This window comes from Hipposideros armiger, unplaced genomic scaffold, assembly GCF_001890085.2.
Source record: "Hipposideros armiger isolate ML-2016 unplaced genomic scaffold, ASM189008v1 scaffold_192, whole genome shotgun sequence".
In the NCBI taxonomy this organism is placed as follows: Eukaryota; Metazoa; Chordata; class Mammalia; order Chiroptera; family Hipposideridae; genus Hipposideros; species Hipposideros armiger.
Window position 1 is genome coordinate 216,028 of NW_017731542.1, and position 19,050 is coordinate 235,077.

The following is a 19,050-nucleotide window of genomic DNA, read 5'->3' on the forward strand; positions in this document are numbered from 1 at the left end:
AGCCAAACTCATTAAATAACTAGGTACAAAAATCCTAGAGATAATATTAGGGAATGATATCTACCAGTATATGGGTAGGATAACGTATCATGGAAAAGTTAGGTTGATTCTAAGAATGCAAGATTACCTTATTTTCTAGAAACCTAAGTCATTCACATTTTAACAAAATGAAGAAGATAAAGAATCAGATCCCATCCACAGATGAATAAAAAGCATTATTGGAATTTTGTTATACATTCTGGGGGAAAAAGAAAAAAATTTGCCTTTAGTTCTGAAATATGCCTGCAATTACCAATTCTTTATAACATGTTACTTGCTGCCACTGAGGCATGCAAAACACAAATAAATTTTATAAGGGTTCTCATGCAAGAAGTAAAATGTCATTATTTTCAGAGGATATGATTATGTTCATAATTTAAAAAAATAAAAATCAATGAATAGGATTAAAATGACTAAAAAAGTTGCTAGGCACCAGATTAATATACAAAACTCATCTACATTTCTGTATACAGTCAAGAAACACACAATAAAGTAAATACATGTACCATCTAAAAATGACTCCATCAAAATCAAATATACATATATGAACAAATCTAATAAATAATGCCTAAGACGTTTTCCAGAAAACTATGCAGTATCACTAAAAGAAAAGTAGAAAGACTAAGTAAAATGAAAGGAAATCCCTTATACATGAACTGGAAGATAATATCACTAAGGTGATGGTCTCCATAAATTGATTTATAGATTCAGTGATATCATTCCAACAAAAATCTCTCTGGGTTTTATGTAAAGGTATGTGTGTAACCTGAGAAGCTAATTCTAAACTATGCATAGAAACTCAAAGGGTCAAGCATAGCAAAGACACCCTTTTTCTTGAAAAAGAAAAAGGTAGTATAAGTTTGACAGATTAATTTGGCAGAATGGAGAGCTATGAAACAGCCCTGCACCCATGTGGACACTTGATTTATGACCACGGATTACTGCACACAGTAGGGCGAGAACAGTATTGTCAGTACAGGGTGCTGGACAATGAGATATTTATGGGGGTCGGGGCAGGGGGGGAAGAAAGCTTGATTCTTATTAAATACCAAATATAAAATCATGCAGGTTGGAGTAGGGGGAAGGAGGGACAAAGCTATTGAGATTCTATAAAATAATATTGGAGGTTATTTTCATGACCTCTGAGTGTGGAAAGACTTCTTAAGTATGATCTAGAAAACCCTTGTCGAAAAGGGAAAGGTGGATGAATTGGACTGTATCGAAATAAAGAACTTACGTTCTTTAAAGGAATCTACTAAAGGAATTTAAAGATAAGCCAAGAAATGGAAAATATATATTTACTATGCATGTATGCACGATATATAAACTACTATACATTTTCATTAGGGAAAAAAAAATACCCAGAAAAATGGGTAGTTTACAAAAGAAGATATCTAAGGGGTCCCGAGGACCATGAAAATAGCTTATCTCGATTAATAAGGAAAATGAAAGTTAAAACTATAATGAGATACCTGTACAACACTCACCAGATGGATACATTTTGAAAGCCTGATGAATGTCAGATGCCGGTGAGGATATGCATTATTAGGAGTTCACATAAACTGCTGGTAATTGAGGGAAGCTTAGCACCTTTTACTATAGTGGAAGCTGCACGTGTTCTAAGAGCCAAAACCATACACCTAGATGCATAGAAAACAGCAGTTGATGCACGGATGCACCAAGAGACGTGTAAAAGAGCTGTCCAATAGCAGCATTGTGTGTAATCAGACGAAATGGAATTGTCCATCAATAATACAATGGATAAATATTATATTTTTATAAAATGGCATAATATTCAGCAATAAAAATGAATAAACGACTACTGCAACAACGTAGTGAAATCTCGTAAAACCAATGTTGCACAAAAGAAGCCAGACCAAGAAAATGGAAATGTTATTTGATTTATTGCAGTGTTCAGACACATACTTATTTGGTGTCTAAAGAACCTCCTGGATTTATGAAGACAAGTGAGGAAGCACTTCCGTATGTCAGGTCATGGTTATCTTAGGATGGGAGGGCGGGTAAAGTGGCTTAGATGGGGCAGTGTGGAGCATGTGCTTTTCAGGGTGCCATTTCGTATTCTTTCTCTAAATATGGGTAACTATTACACAGAATTTATTTTGTGATAAAGTATTGCAAAAAACAAAACAAAACAAAACAAAAAAGACACAATTTTAAGCCCTCTTACCAGAACATTCTTTTGGCATCATGTGGCTGGGAATTAAATGGGTATTTTAGGTGAGAGTTCTCATGATCTAATACATGTTAGGGTTTTTTTGTTTTGTTTTTATTTTATTTTTTTCATTTCAATTTTTTTAGTATATACACATAGGATTGAACTGATGGCCTAAATGTTCCTCTCATGTGTGACTTGTTAATGACCTGTGGAGCAGCGGCCACAGGCAAACTTTCACATTTACTGAGTCAGTCATTAGGAGAGGAAACTACATGACCAGCAGGAAGTAAATTGCCCTTAGTTAAAAATGAAAATGTGTTAACTTCATTTGACTAATAAAGTTACTTTCGGCACTAAGCCACATATAGGAAACAGCTACAATTCCCAATGGAAACTTGAAGTAAAAAAAAAAAAAAAAAAGTGTGTGTGTGTGTGTGTGTGTGTGTGTGTGTGTGTGTAATGTACTTTGATGTCTCTGGATTTGAAACATCTTAATTGTTTCTAAATAATTGTATTTCAGAAAGCTAGAAAGTTCTTTATGATTGGGGAATAAGAAATAATTTTGAAAAGAAATAATTTTGAAAAGCATAGGAGCGGTAGTAAAACAGTATATAACATTTTGGACTTCTTTTGTTAAGCAAATTTTAAAATAATAAACACATTTTATTCAGGAAAATATGCCTCAGTTTATTGGCATCTCTTCTTAAGGCAAAATATTGACATGAATCTTGTGTTTTCAAATGCACACATTGCAGTCACATGCGCTACAAATTGATGTGTTGTGCTAGTATTCTTGAACGTTCCTGCTCGCCTGTCTGCCTTTCAGCCTGTTGACTTTTCCAGCTGGAAAGACATGGCCCTCCCTCTCATTTTTCGGCTTAGTTACTCATATCTAGAGAAAGAATACTAAACAGCACCCTGAGAAACGCCCTCTCCACTCTGCCCCATCTAAGCCACTTTCCGCCCCTCTGTCCCATCCTAAGATAACCACAACCTGACCTACGGAAGTGTTTTCCTCACTTGTCTTCATAAAGCCAGTCGGTTCTGTGTTTAGAAGTGTGTTATTTGTACACCATTCAGTGCAAGCCATTGCTTTAAGGAGCCACATTACCAAAGATACATGGTTAAATTCATATTTATTATTTATCAACGCCTCTGCCATTTTAATAGCTAACATTTCATTAAACACTAGGTACCAGGCAGCCTGAGAACCACTTTCGCTGATGTGTGTTTTTTTCACTCATGCTGCAGGCCTGAGGCTGTACTGCGTTAACTGCATTTTATAACTGGGGAAAGGGAAGCGCCAAGGCACTGATACCTGGCAGGAAGTAGCCGAGCGGGATAAAGCAATAGGGAAGGGCGTGACCTCCAGCTGGACATCTTAAGGTAGGAACCCATTCTGCTGCTGACACCCTGGTAGTGTGACTCCAACACCAAGGCTTTAAAACATTATGATAAACTCTTTTTACAAAATGCACATTGTAAAGCCTCCTCCATGACTCTTGTCCAGACATCCTGAATTGTTTTTTTTTTTCTTCTATAATATTACTAGTATCAGGAGATTTTATTTAAAGACAAATCAGCGTACTTGAAATAGATAAAGGTAAGACAAAATGTGCTAAAATAAGGTAGACATCGATAGTTCAACAAGGTACATAATCGTGAGTGAAGACTTGATTAAGCATTATAGTGTCATGTAGTGAGTTCATACGGGAAGAGGACCTTCAGGTTGCCCTATTATAAACTTTTGAACAATTTGTTTGGCAGATAATGCCGACGCTATGATATTTCAGACCGTATTTAGAGGATTTATGAATTAATATTTGAAAAAAGTCTTTAAAGAACCTTTGAATTAAGGAAATGTATGAAGTTATATTGCAGTATGGGCCTCCTATCTAAAGCCACTATTATGATGGGAAAAATTTAGCAGGTCTATTTATTTAATGTGCTGTTTACTTAAGAGTGGAGGAGTTTCTTTAAGGCATCAATTAGAAAAAACGCTGGCCTAGTCTTTGCTGTCAAATGTTTTACTTACTCAAATTTCTTTAGACAGGTCAGTAAGAGATCTATGAGCATAAGAGTGCTATTACAGACGCCCATGTTTTCGTTCCAATTCAGGTGACATTTATTGAAGCACGAGTCTGAGCCATTTACTAACTAGGCTTACCTGGCGTAGCTTTAGTTGCTCTTAAGAAAAGTGATTGTGTTTTCAAACTAGCTACTCTATGAGGGGCTGGGTGTGTGTGATGCTCAGTATATAGTCAAGACTGGAAAAATGTTACTGACTGATCCTTTAGATAAGGAATGAGTTGGAGAAGTGGAATGACTCCGGTCTGGACTGTGAACAAGGATAGACAGAGATCCAGGCAAGAATTTGAGAAATCACTTCCTGTCGTGACCTCCCCGTCCCCCTAGCCAAATCAGACTAAAGCAAGTGTCAGTGGATGAATTCCATGAAGTCTTTCTTTGCACTTCGTCTGGAGTGGTCTGAGGTCAGATAGCTCAGTGTTTGAGCGGCTGTAATCATGTCTGTTTCTCACAGGGCTCCATAGTCCACCCAGGATTAGATTCTTTACAAGCAAACCTCAAAGCACAATACACTATTTTCTGAACCGCTCTTTCAACAGTGTGGTTTATTTGGAGCAGTTCACAGGCCAGTTCAAATGGATAGAATCTGGGAGGATCCTGTGTTCTCGAAGTTGTTCCGGTGGAATAATTCTAGCTCTAGTCTACCCAAACCAGAACATACAGTCACTGCTTAAATTAGATAGATCCACCTTAGTGCAGTTGTGGCTGAAATTATGGAATAACTGGTATGCAGTAAATCATCGGCTTACGAACATTCGAGTTGTGAACTTGCACAGATACGACCTCGCATTACGAACATTCGTAGATGCAAACAAGTCGCGGAAGTAGCTCACGTGTCTGCTGGACGTTGTCACAGTTGTGCTGCTGTGTGTTCACTGTACAGTGCGATAGTGAACAGTAGTGCAGTGCTCAATCAGAGCCCAGGATGTCTGGAAGCAAAAGGAAAATCAGTGGTGATGGGGAGGGGACTGCTGGAAGTATCAAAGGTGTATAAGACTCACTTTGTGGGACTTACGAGCGAATCCGACCTACAAACGTGCTCCTGGAACGGAACTTGTTCGTAAGTCGGGAACTTACTGTAGTTCTCTACTAGTGCAAGGTGGGCACTTCTAGGTAGCTGTGTTCTCTCTGAAAGCAGAAAATATGCTTTCACAAATTTGCACAAGATTCGGCAGCTGGCCAGCCTATCTCCAGCACATCTCCCCCCTATTTACCAACATCTAGTAGGTTGTCGGAAAAGTCATGATGCATTTTTGCAATGAAAAACATAGAAAAAATATGTCATGACTTTTCCGACAACCCAATACATGGCTCATTTGGCCAAATCCTGTTTCTCAGAGTTGCCTGGACATTGTATGGTCTCTATGCCTGCAAAATCGTTTTACTTGCACCTCTCTTAGAATGCCCTTCACTGTACATTTTTTGCAACTCAAGAAAGCCTATAAGGTCAAAATGGCATCACTCAGGGAGCCTGTCCTAGGTTCTCAATAAAATATAGTGCAGAAAGAACAAGATTTTAAAAGGTCACAAATGAAGATAGGTTAAAACCTAAGTGCTAGAAAACAAGTGGAGATTTCTCTGATTATAAAACAGATGAAAAATTTGGTTTGGGGGAATCACTGGAGGAGGTATGTGATAGACAGCTGTTACCTGGTGTACCTGGCTTCACTTTATGGACTAGAAAGAAGACTGCCCAGACAAAGACAAGAAGAGAAGGATGCTATATAACAAGCCCCCTCCCAGTGCTATTATAACTGGACTCTGATCTAGAAACCCAGAGCCCAACAAAAGATTGTCCCCTGTCTTTATCTTTTGGATTCAATGTATAGTGAGTACTAATAGAACATAGGACTGTGTCCCTTCACTCCCTGTTCTCAACCCTGAAATCATTTCTGTACAGCCAGAGATCTTAAGTCTCTGCTGCAACCAAATAAAAACGTGTTGGGAAAAGTGGGAGCAGGAGCAGACGCTTAGTGATGCTGTGCAGGATGGAGTTATAATTCCCACTGGACAGCTGGAGCTGTCAGAGATGGATGTATAATAGAAGGAACAGTGGAGACATAACAAAGCGCTCCCAGTGGGGGGTGATGATCAGTGTCCAGCCAAAAAAATAAAAAATGACAGGAAAGGTGATGCTGATTGTAAATTTTTTTTGAAGGTTTTCTTTCTTAAAAAAAATAAAATAATAAATAAACTATTTGTAGGTTATATTTAAGTTGCAGAAGTAATTTCTGTTCATTGTAGAAAAGCTATAAAATTCATATGTTACAGATAAACAAAGCTTTAAAAATTACCCTTACTCTACTACCCACAGAAAACCTTTGAGAATATTTCTTTTGGATTTAAATTTAACCATTTTTGACATTGATTTCTGGTTTGTGTTGGCCCTAAAATAGGTTCTATTTGTGTATTCTGCATTTTAAATATCACATATGATTCAGGAAAGGTTATAATCTCAGTTTATAAGAAACGTAGGTTCTTTTCTACGCCTTCTTGATATCATAAAGACTAAAAATCATAAGCTAAATTCTCCTACTAATATAATAATTCTGTTTTCTCCTAGGTTTTGAGCTAAGGTTTACATGTAAAAATTTAAGAGTTATAGTTTATTATAAATTGAAACTTTGTCAGTAGACGTGATCCTGTTTTTCATTTAATAATTTTATCATCCCTTATATTTTACCGGATATTGTTATTGCACCTACTGCTTTGTTTTGATCACTGTGAACCATCGAATCTCAGTATTGACCCACAGGTCTTTTTTCCTCCACGATCTCCCAGGTGATCTAATCTGTTGTTATCACTTAAAGGTCAGCTTTACCATAATAACTCCCAGCTTTATATGGCTAGCCTGTCCACTGAGTTCCAGATTCACACTTTCCAGTGCCCGTATAACATTCCATTTTGATGTGTCACAGATGTCACAAATACAAGTGTTCCCAATGGAAGCCTTGATTTTATTTTCCTACCTAGATCTTCCCACTCCCTATCCGTTTCCCTGCCAATCCATCTTCTGTATGTTAGTCAATAGCCCTAGTAGTCACCCAGATGACAGAAAACAGACAAACAAACAAAAAACTTTTATTCTTCCTCTTTCTGGTGTATCAGGCTATCAGCAGGAAACAGAAAGTGTATGCAAATTGGGTGATTCTAACAGAGTTTAATAAAGCTTTACAAATATATGAGCAGGATTTAGGAAAGCCACAAAGATCGTGAAGCATCCTGGGACTAGCCAAAGTGGGGAGACATCACCACCTGAGCCCTGCGTGGGCTTGTGGAAGGGCAGGTGCCAAAACATGGACGATAGAGCTGTTTGGGGAGCTAACCTGACAGGAACCGCAGTTTCAGTAGACGGTCACATTAACCCGTCATAAGTCATAGGAAGAAACCTGGGGAACAAACCTTGGGCTTTATTCCCGTTCCCTCTCTGATCCCCTGCTAAGCTCAGTAAGAAGCCAGGCAGCAAGGGGACCCCATTGATATCGTCCATGAAAGTCAGGCTTTCGGGGCACAAATGGGGGCTGAGTGGTGGGTTGATTTGAATAGACAATTTCCTAAGTATAAGTATTAGGTATATGACACAAATATAATTGTCTCCAAAACATTGTACAGAGTGAACACATAAACATTTTAGAAAATATATATAGTATAGTTAAATTTATAGAAGGAAAAATTACACAGATACTATTTTTCATTATAATGAGAAAGAGTTGGGAATATGCTCTTTTATTGTGTAAATCAGATTTCTATGGCTAGATGGTATTGATATAAACAAAATGATTGCATGGCCTATGAAGGAAGTGTCCTGGGAAATATTTCAACAAAATTTTTGGTGAGTTCACAAAATCGCCAATTTGAAGATGTCACAAGAAGAAAAGTATTCTAATTGTAATGGCATATAGATCCATTTATGCATAATTCATTTATTCCTTTCAGTTTTCAGTCTTTAGTGATTCCTTCCTGCCCTTTGGCTCCCAACGGGCCACGGAATAAATTTCAAATCCTTGTGTTGCTGTCAAGGGCTCTCCATCAGTTGACCTCTGCATCGTTTCCCAGCCTCGCGTCTTGTCAGCTTGCCCCTCCTCTCTCTCTGAAAGCCACCCGCCTTGTAAGCAGCTCTCCTGACCACACTCAGAGGCCAAATCCATTCACGCCACTGCTGCTGCTGTTCTTACGCTGTTTCTGGTTTTGAAACTACCTCCTGATTCCCTACCTTCCGGAGGGTTTCAGTGTCGCTTTAGGAAGCCTGCCTGACAGTCGAGAAGTCACGTAGTACGATGGTTAGGAGTGAAGACGCTTAAGTCCCTGAAACCCTAGCTGCTTCAGTTCTCTTCTCTGAGGAAATGAACATGATAGCAGTGCCGACCCCCTAGGATTTCTGTGAGGAGTAATTGTGCGGATGCACGTGACATCGTTAGGGAGGAAGCGTCATGGACAGCTACTTCTACCTCTGTCGCTACCGCCGCTGACACTTTTAGAATGTAAAGGCATGGAACCAGCCTTGGGGGATGACACTGTATTGGAACGAGGTGACAGTTTTTCAGTGGAGTCTGAAAAAGACTATGAAGAGACAGTGACATGCTGGGACAGGCATAGGGGGAGCAGGGTTGGACTGGAATATTTAGGGACCCTCCCGGGCTCTGAATTCCTGTTGCTGCTAGTTCTTTACACATCGACCAAACTTGATGGTTATGTTGTCTCTAAAGGCATGTATGGTCTCATGTTTCTATCACATCCTGTTTAACCTTATTTAAACAGGAGACACAGAAACCGTTTCTATCAGGGAAGGAACACATGAGTATCTGGCAGCATTTTTCACAATATCATCCTCAGAGACCTGGCCTTCTATGGCGTTCCTTGAGGAAATCTATTATGCGGGAAAATGAATTTGAGAAATACTGCATAGTGTCCAGTTATCTTTCTCTCTGGGTAATTCACACATTCGAGTCAACTGCTGAAGAACGCCAGCCAGCCCGTGGTAGACAATCCTGCTCACTTCCGCTTAATTCACTGTTTCCCAAGATGGTTAACTATTAGCAACCACTCTCACCTCTTCATTCACTTATTATTGTTTAACACCAATTAGCATTTTGTGAAAAGAAACTTTGCAATAGATAATCTTTAGTATAAACTTTTCCAGTATAGTCTTCCATCTATATCTCTATAAGGCTCCCTTTGGGGCTAAGTCTTGGCAAATGCCATTGGAATTCAACTTGATCTCTTTGGTGATCAGACTGTTCTCAAAACTATTAAAGCCGGTAGGCCTTAGTATATATGCAGGTGGACACAGCAAGAGTATAATGCTTGAATGGAAATGAAATACTGATTTTAAAGTTTGAGAAGTCTGGCCATGAATAATACACTTCAAAATGTTACTTTTACATGTACCACTCAACTTTTAAACTCAGACTTATGTCCTCCAATAACATCAATAACAAGTCCAGTCTCCATGTAAAAAGAGATCATGATTCTATGTCTGGGATAGCCTGAGGTGATAGAACCTTTTTCTTTTGGTCCTTGCTGAGCCATTATACCTCCTAGAACCTTCTAGTTCCCTCCTCTCACCAGACCATGAAGATCTAGTCCCAAGGACACCACCTTACCCTTCATCGACCCCACTTCCTCCTGTCAGCTTCCGGTGCTTCCTGCATTTCATCCCCATTGGTTCCGAGCAGGTTGGGAATCGGCCCTCAAGTCTATTATTCTCACATGCTGTGTTCTCTATTTAAAGGTTTTATAGAGACACACTTGAAATTAGGAGTCTAGTATGTAATCAATTAGCGTGTTTTTAACACTTCCTCATGAAAATCCCATTCTTTAGAATGACTTGACATTTTCAGTGTGTCAGTCACCTGCAGGATGAAGGAAATGTATTAGCATTGAATGGGCATCATCGTGCCCTGCAAAGAGCAAGGCCTCAGTAGGGGCATGAAGATAATGATCTGAAAGATGGAAGTGACACCGAGGAGGCTCCAGAAAAGAGAGAAACATGCCCGCTGTGCGTCAGCTTAGCGTGACCCCATAAATTGTTGCCAGAGGTTCAGTGCAGGGAAACGTAGTCTTAGGTCTAGAGGCAGGAGGTCTGGGGCTCAGTACTAAGTACAGCACAAGTCGCACAGACATGATATGACATTTGAATGGCAAATTACATCTTGTTCCCCAATTTCTTCCTCAGTACAATAGTCACTATATTATCCCTGCCTATGTTATAGGGTGGTTTCAAAGGAGAAAATGTCTGGTTATTTGGAGATGTCACATCAGCAGAGAATAGTTCTCTAATCTCTCTCCTCTCCCTTGTCTGTCAGTCTTTATTTTTCATTCTCTCCATTAGCTCTCCCTATGACCTATCTCTTGAGTATTTTTAAAGCATCCTGAGTTTCCTTGTCCTCTGAACCCACCATCCATACTAAACATCAAACTTCCAGCACTGGGTTAATTCAACCCTTACCTTTCTTTCCACCTTAACTGGGGCTGTGGATTCCTGCTGGAGGAAAATTATATACCTTCACACATTGATGCTGCAATAAATCCATGTGCTCCAACCTCAACTGGACTCCAACACTGTCCAATAATCTCTTTGTTTCCCGGATTAGGAATTGTCCAAACTGTGCCCACTCTTCTCAAATACTCTAGTCCGTCATTCTTCATTTTTGTCTTCCTTAATAGGAAAGTAGGAACATCCATACAGGAATCCACAAAGTTTTGTCTTTGTAAACATTACACCTATAAAATTACTTACGTCATAACTCACCTTTTCCACTCTTTTTAACTGACAAAGTGGGAAAGATGACCTTGCCCTTACCAAAAACTGCCTGTGCTTTGAATCTCCTTAACTCCTGCTATTCAAGTGACCCGAGCCTCCAGATTACCTCATCTATTTTACATCTTAATTCTCTTTCCTTCATTTTTAAAGGAGAACGTATTTTTTAAAGCAGCTTGAGTTCCCAGCAGAGTTGAGCAGAAAGTATGGCAATTTCCTGTGTACCCTGGGCCCCCATTCCCACACAGCTACCCCACTATCAACATCCTACAATACAGTAGCAATTTCTTGCAATTGATAAACCTACATTAATTGACACACCATCATCACTTGAAGTCCATATTTTACATTAGGGTTCATTCTTGGTGTTGCACATTTTATGGGCTTTGACAAATGTATAACATGTATCCGCCATTATATACTGACTAGTTTTCCTTCCCTAAAAATCCTCTGTGCTCTTCTGCCTATTCATCTTTCTCTCACTCACCCTCTGGCAAGCCAGCGCTGATCTTTTTTTATTTTATTTTTTATTTTAATTTTTTTTTATTGTTAGTTTCAGGTGTAAAGAACAATGCAGTAGTTATCCTTTTCACCCTTCACACGGAAACAACCCCTCTCCCCCTGTCTTCATAGTTTCGTCATTTCCAGACTGTCATATAGTTGGAATCCTACAGGATGTAGCATTTCCAGATTGGCTTCTCCCCCATTGTCATAGGACTTTCAGGTTCCTCCATGTCTTTTCATGGATTCATAGCTCGTTTCTTTTTAGAGCAGCACTCTGTATTGTCACAGTCTCCTTTCTTCCTAGACAAGTAAATACTCCTTTATGTAAGTACTTTCAAATTTCATCAATCTTTAAAATCAACAAACAAAATGTTCCCACAAAACCTGTTGCCTCTTCCACTGTCCCTATAGCCCAGGGCCTTGAATTGTGTAATGACTTGGCTTATCCTGTTAAAGGGCCTTGTAGGTACTGTTTCTTCTTCATGAGTCTACACTTCCTGGTCCTCTTTTTCCTACTCACCTCTCCAGTGTCTCTCTATTCAGGAAGGTTTCTCCTATCCTTGAGGCCTGATTTTATCTCTTTTCCATATGCCCCATTCTATACCATGCAGTACTATAATAATCATAATAGTCTGTCTATCCATATTCTTCTTTGTTATATAAGCTTGGTGTAACTATGTGTACAATTGCAACTCCATAATTGTTTTTTGAATGACTCAATTAATAGATGCATCGTATGAGATACTAAATGCAAAACTGCTTTGAGAATGATAAATGACCATAATTGTATTATTTCTCATAAGAGTACCAATGATAACAATTATATTTAATTTTATTTCATTCAACTGACAATTGCCTACTCTTTACAAAGATACTATATTATGTAGAGGCAATCAGTAAAGATGGATAAGAAATAACCACTGCCCTCAAGGAACTGACATTAAAAATTAATTATATCTAATTACCTAAAGTAGCTTTCTGAAATGAATGTATTTTTAAGCTATTTGTGTGCCTTAAAAAACAAAGGCCTGGAAATAATGTATCTGATGCTCTTTATATTGCTTTACTATCTTCCTGTTTAATTTATGAAATGTTGGGAGTCATTAAACACAGCACTGCTTCATAAGCATTGTGTAGACTCCTCCAATAGTTAAGAGGCGTGGTCTGTTTGGTTACTTGGATTTTTTTTTTAACTTACTGAGTATCGATAGACTAAAATGAGCTTTATGTGGAATGCCATGCATTTACATTCTATTTATCTAACATTTATGCACATAACATACATACTATGTAAAAAAAAACAAAAAAACAAAAAAGAAAAAAGAACACTGTGCTGAGGCCTGGGCATGTGATTTTAACGCAACGGTAAACCAGACACAGGAAGATTTCCTGGGCATTTGTTGTGAGCATGAGCACAGGGACAGGAAGCTGGGCCCAAAGCCTTCTGGGAGACAAGAGCTTTGACACTGAGGAGAGGGAAAGAAAGGAAGCATCTCATGAAAGCTCTTCCTACCAGTAGCATCGGTGAATGGCTGAAGTCATTTGTACCTCAGGGAGTGGTAGGTTTGTCAGGCAGCAGCCAACGTGCTTGTCTGGAGTGTTCCGTTAGGAATCAAATGTATGACAATTCAGGAGGCTCACTGGATGCCTCCAAGAATTAGCACAGGCCTCAGAGAAAGAAGAACTCTCTCCTGATGATGACTTATCTGTTATAATCTTGGTAGCAGCATCTCCAGTACATGCAGCAAAGTCTTTATCCTATAGTGGTTGGAAAATAAAATATTTGTATCTGATGAGCCAAACGTATGCACATGCCAGTCTTAGAATAGTCTAGATTTAAAGTTCTCAAACAAGGACAATTTAACACTAACAGTTTAAAAAGAAAAATTGTCAGTAAATTTTGCACAATTTTTCCAGAGAGAAAAATTGACTATGACTTGTCTGATAAGCATACTAACTAAAGAGATTCTATTAAAGCAAAAGGAAATTTTTCATCTTCAGAAGGTCCTAGTGTTTCTGACTCAGGCTGGTTATAAAAATATTATATATAAAAATGAAAAATCTAAAAAGTATGATAGATTTGGCGGCTGTTTTATGCTGACTACTTAAATAGATGAGTGGAAGCATTTCCTAATTGTAGTTAGTTAAAGACACGCTTTTAACCTTATACCTGGCTTGGCTATATGTAATCAGATATTACTATCTTGTTTTTTAACTGAGATTTTTGTTTTTATTAAGAAAAACTAGGTAGAGGGACGTATAATAATGAATAATTGTCAGAGATTCTATGTGAGGTAACTCACCCAAGATCCGCATAGTGGCGTTGGTGATGCGATTGTTTCCATGGCTTAGAAAACATGGTATTTTTCTATGTGTAGAATATAAGAAAGGTTTTCTGTTATCTTACTGAAGTAAAAGTACTTATAGTAAAGTATGCAAATCTCAAATGTAGATTGTTGGGTCCAGGCAAATCCATGTACCTGTGTAACCATCATTCCAATTAAGATATAGGACTCTAGACCATGCTGGACAGCTCCCTTGTGCCCTTTTTCAGTCCTTCTCCACAGCCCACCCTCATAGGTCACCACCATCCTGATTGAGAGCCTCAGGGATCAGCTAAGAAATACCTTTGTAAAGAATGCCTCAAAGCGAAACAAACTAGGGTGAATACCATGCATATATGGTTATCCAAACAAAGACCGTCTAAATTAAAAGGCAAAAATAATTCAGATAGGAGAAAGATCCAGTGTTGGGTTAGAAGAGGAAAGAAACATTTCACCTTCAATTTGATTCAATTAAAAATGCCTGTCAATTAAATATCAAAACAAGACTTGTTTTTGCAAAAGTGATGTGACTAGTAATTATACAACTAATACCAGGAACTTTATGCCGTAAGCCCTCCAAAGACCCTCCTTTCCACAGAAGACAGAAGTACATACTGAGTAGAATGACAGATTTTTTTTAATTGGGTTTTTTTTGTTTGTTTGTTTGTTTTTCAAGATTATTTTTATTGGGGAGTTGGGAGTGGGGAACCGCACTGGGGAATTGGGGAAAGGGGAACAAACAAGTTGCTGTCGTTTTGTTCTTCAGTCTAGTTGTGGAGGACATTGTTTCACTGGCCCAAGTTGGCACCATCATTGCGCTCTTCCAGGCGAGGCAGATCAGTCGCCGGTTTCTGGACACCCACTCACTGCAGCTGCTGGCCGCTCACGCTGGCTGCTGGCTACATACGGTAGCCCATGGCAACCCACTGCCACAGGGACTGCAGCCTATGCCGTCGCAGGCGACTCTGGCAGCCCAGCTCCAGGTTGAGCTGTTGTTCAGCATCTTAGCTGTAAAGAGCAGTGTCACTGGCCCTCATATGTGGGATCCGAACCGGGGCCCTCGGGCGTCCCAAGCCAGTTTTTAACCATTGCGCCACTCGGCTGGCCCTGAATTGGGTTTTAAATATGTAAGAATATAAAGTATCTCCCTAAATAGATTTTGAACTCCAGAATCACTGTGGCTCGTTCAATTTTGAATGTCCTGCAGGCCCCAAGCCATAGAAAATAGGTGGCCATCATCAAACATAGCTGTGGCCTGGATATTTACATTGAATACCCATTGGTATGGATGCTTTCAGATGCCTCCACTGCCTAAACAAATAAACAGAAAAAGAGGGAGTCCTTATTTTGGAACTGTCCTGTAGGATGGATTGAGAAGATTGATTATATCTGCCGTAATTAGAGAGTTTGCATGACCTAAATCAAGGGTTGCATACTTGAATGTAATTACAGATGAATAATGTATCAGAGTGAAACAAGCCTGCTGGAACTAGAGAGTACATGGCTATCTAAGTTGGGGGGTCTCCAATCAGCTCTAGTCAGTAGTTACTGTCAAAAATGTATTACCACTTGCCATGGAGAAGGGTCTCCCTATGGGATTTTTAGTCGATTAGGAATTCAGCAGCTACCAAAGGAAGGTGCCAAAGCAAGGAGGAAGTAGAGCAGTAATACTCGTAATTCCCCTTTCCCCCTGCCCTCTGTTGTCCTGCGGTGCTTCTCTTTGGCTAGATCATGTGGTGAACAAGTCAGTTAAGGGGTTCAGGTGATGCAGTCTGCAGGGGTCAGCCACCTGGACCCAGAGCAGGCGGACGAAGGTGGAGAGCAGAGATCTGGTGCCAACGAGAGTATAACTAGCCCAAGGAGTAAGCGTTCTCCTTACAAATGTGGGAGAAAATATATAAATCACTGGTGTAGCTATGCGTTTCGTTATCTCGTTATATAATGCTACCATGCTTCATTTTAGATTAAAAGCATGTGCAATATTTGTAATGGCATCGATGCATTGAAGTTGATATACGTGATACTCAAATATGAAGTGCACTATTTTCAATTTACTACATATTTACTGTTTGATGATTACGTGCAAAGCCCTCTCTGGGATGATTGGATGTTCTCACAATCAAGGACAGAATAAGGAATAGGCTTGAAGTGCAAGATGAAGAATTTATCATTAGCATTAGTGAGGACTATGACACTGTGTTAAATATTTACCTGTCTGAGCTGACTTTAGATTAGCACAGTCTGTAGACACAGCCATGAAATCAGTTTCCTTCATACCTAGATGTCATATATATATTTTTCCTAATGGAAGAATGATGTTCATCTAGAAATAGGAAAGCTAGAATTTAGTAATTCATGCTCACAGGTCCAAAAAATTTTAATTTACTCATAATGCCAATTTATGTGAACAAATGTCATAGAGATAAATTGCTTTTGAACTGCTTTCCTGTAAACACAAGCAAACAAATCTCAGTGCACATCGGTAATATATGCTTGTACATGCCAGCCCAGAATCACTCTGCGGCATTTGTTTATGAGCTTCTATGTCAAAACTACACCCAACAATGGGGGCAATTTCCTGAAAAATGTTTAAATATTACACCCTTGTTTACTACATTTTACCATATGTGACTGCACTACAAATAAGATGGGCTGGCCTTTTCTCACTTGAAGTCATTTGAAAAACATTGCAAAGAAACCCTGTCCACCTGCAGGAAGAGTGTATTAGTTCCTTATGGCTGCTGTAACAACATACCACAAACGAGGTGGCTGACAACAATGTAAATTTCTGCTCTCCCTGTTCTGCAGCTCAAAGTCCTAAATTAAGGTGCCTTCAGGGCCATCTTCCCTCTGAAACCTATAGGGAAGGCCTTCCTTGCTTCTTTCTAGCATCTAGTGGTTTCCAAGGAATCTTGAGCATTCCTTGACTCACAACTGCATAACCCCAGCCTCTGCCGTCATCACATGTCTCTTTGTACATCTATCTCTACTTGGCCGTGTTCTTATAAAGACACCAGTCATATTGGGTTAGGGACCCACCCTACTCCAGCATGACATCATCTTAACTAATTACCTCTGCACTCTGAGGCACTGAGAGTTAGGACATCAACATATCTTTTTGGGGGGACAATGCATAACAATAAAAAAAAATTAAGCATATATCTGCAAAATGGAAACTAAGGAGGTTCCTATACAATTGTTCTATTTTCCTCACCACCCCTGCCCCCCAAAAAAAGTTATATTTACTTTAAAAACCTTTTCGTTGTATTTAATTCATTCAGATATAGACAGTTGAAATGTAAAAAAAGAAATAATAAGTATTTTTAAATGTGTTTAGTAATTAAAAGCTACTCTAATTTTCTACTACTCGTCCCATTCTATGGAGACATTATCTTGGTATTAGAAATGATTTATTTAGAGTTTAAGGAAGATGAATCAGAGGATAAGTTAGAGTAGGATAACCCTGGAGAAGGAAGGTTTGTTTTAGAGCATTGCTGGAGCTCAGGCTGGAGCTAACAGGGCCTAATTTAGACTTAAACAAAAGAAACGCACAGGAGGCAACGTGGTATGTGGGACTCTTGGTGTTGTTGTCTGTTGGTTCTGTTAAGAGACTGTGCCTCAACCAGGGATCTTCTTTGAAATGACCAGATCCCACTCTTGATAGGAAAACAAATAAGGAACTTTATTGCCAGAGAGGTAACTCAAAGAATCTCCAAGAAGAGTAGCTGGAGAAATCGGCTTGGAAACCTGAGGGAAACCCTTCCAGGCGATGGGAAATTGAAAAAGGCCCCAGATGAGAAGCATGCCTGGCAGTTTCAAGGAGCAGCAGGAGGCCAGTGTGTTAGGGACACAGCAGGCAAGGAGATGTGCTGTTGCATGACAATGGAGGGATGACCTGGGGCCATAACTTGTGGGTCCTTGTAAAGCACTGTGTGGACTTGGACTTGTACTTAATCCCGGGGTAGCAGCATTCCTTAACAAAGGCAGATGCTGGTGCGGCCATGTTTGAAAAGAAACATTTCTGCAGGTCACTGAAACAATCGGTAGGAAAGCTCCAGGCAGGACCTCTGCCAAGGCTGCCTCTGAAAGCTCCACTCCTTTGCCCCTTTGCCGGAATCAGCTCTCCACGCAGCTCGTTTTTCACTTTATTCCCTTCCAGATCAAAGTCTCTGGTGACTGTGTCTGCTTGTCAGAGGTTAAGTCACAAGCCCCGGAAGGGTGGGGTAAACGTTTCTGGTTTCTAGCCTGAAGTAGGTCTCACAGAGCAGTAATTCCCAAACACACGAACACTGTTCAGAGTGTGACAGATGTCCAGGAGAAATGGCAGGACATGTGAAGGCTGAGAAAGAAGGAAAACGTAAAGTTAACCCTGCGCATTCAAGCCTGAGAGACAGTGGTAACTTGAATAAAGGCATCAAAGAAAAAAGGACTTTGCGGGAAAGGAGGTGAATTTTATTTAAAACCAGGGTGATTTAAGGGAGGACATATCAAGTCGAATTATCACTAAGAAGCGACAATGAATGTGGACAGACGAATAAAACAGAGGCCACTGATAAAGAAGAAAAAGGTCTTGAAGCCAAGTTCATGGGTCCCCAGGGGCATGAGCAAGCCTTTATTCGTTTTTGGAAGTTAAGCAGTAAAAGTTTAACAAGAATCAGAGATGCCAGTGCTCACTATGCTTTATCGTTTTATTGCTGTCAGTGTTGGGTGGGAGTTGCAGGAGAGTGATATAGATTTGAATATGTTAAAGGAGAAAAAAGTGTTTTTCAGAGCGACTGAGGAATTGAGAGTAAGATTGATAGAGTAGGATAGAGAGGTAACACAGGTGAAAGAAAGACAAGATAGTTGAAAGAAGATAGGGCCAAAGAGTGTTGTGTTTTATTTTGGTTTAAAAAGAGAGCCATCTTTTCTTGCCAGTACCTAGGTGCAAGGAAATCAAAGTTTTTAAAGCAAAAAAGAAAGAAAATTTGAGCTGAGGATACAGGAATTCTAGGGAATATGCATTCTATTTATTTATTTTTTTTATTATAAAAGCATCTGTGATCCTGGTCTTTAAAACAGAAATTACATAGAAAGGATAAAAGTATAAAACAAGGAAAGTGCCCTCATTACACCCATTACTGATCCTACCCCAGCACTCTCCCCAAGACCAGCCACAC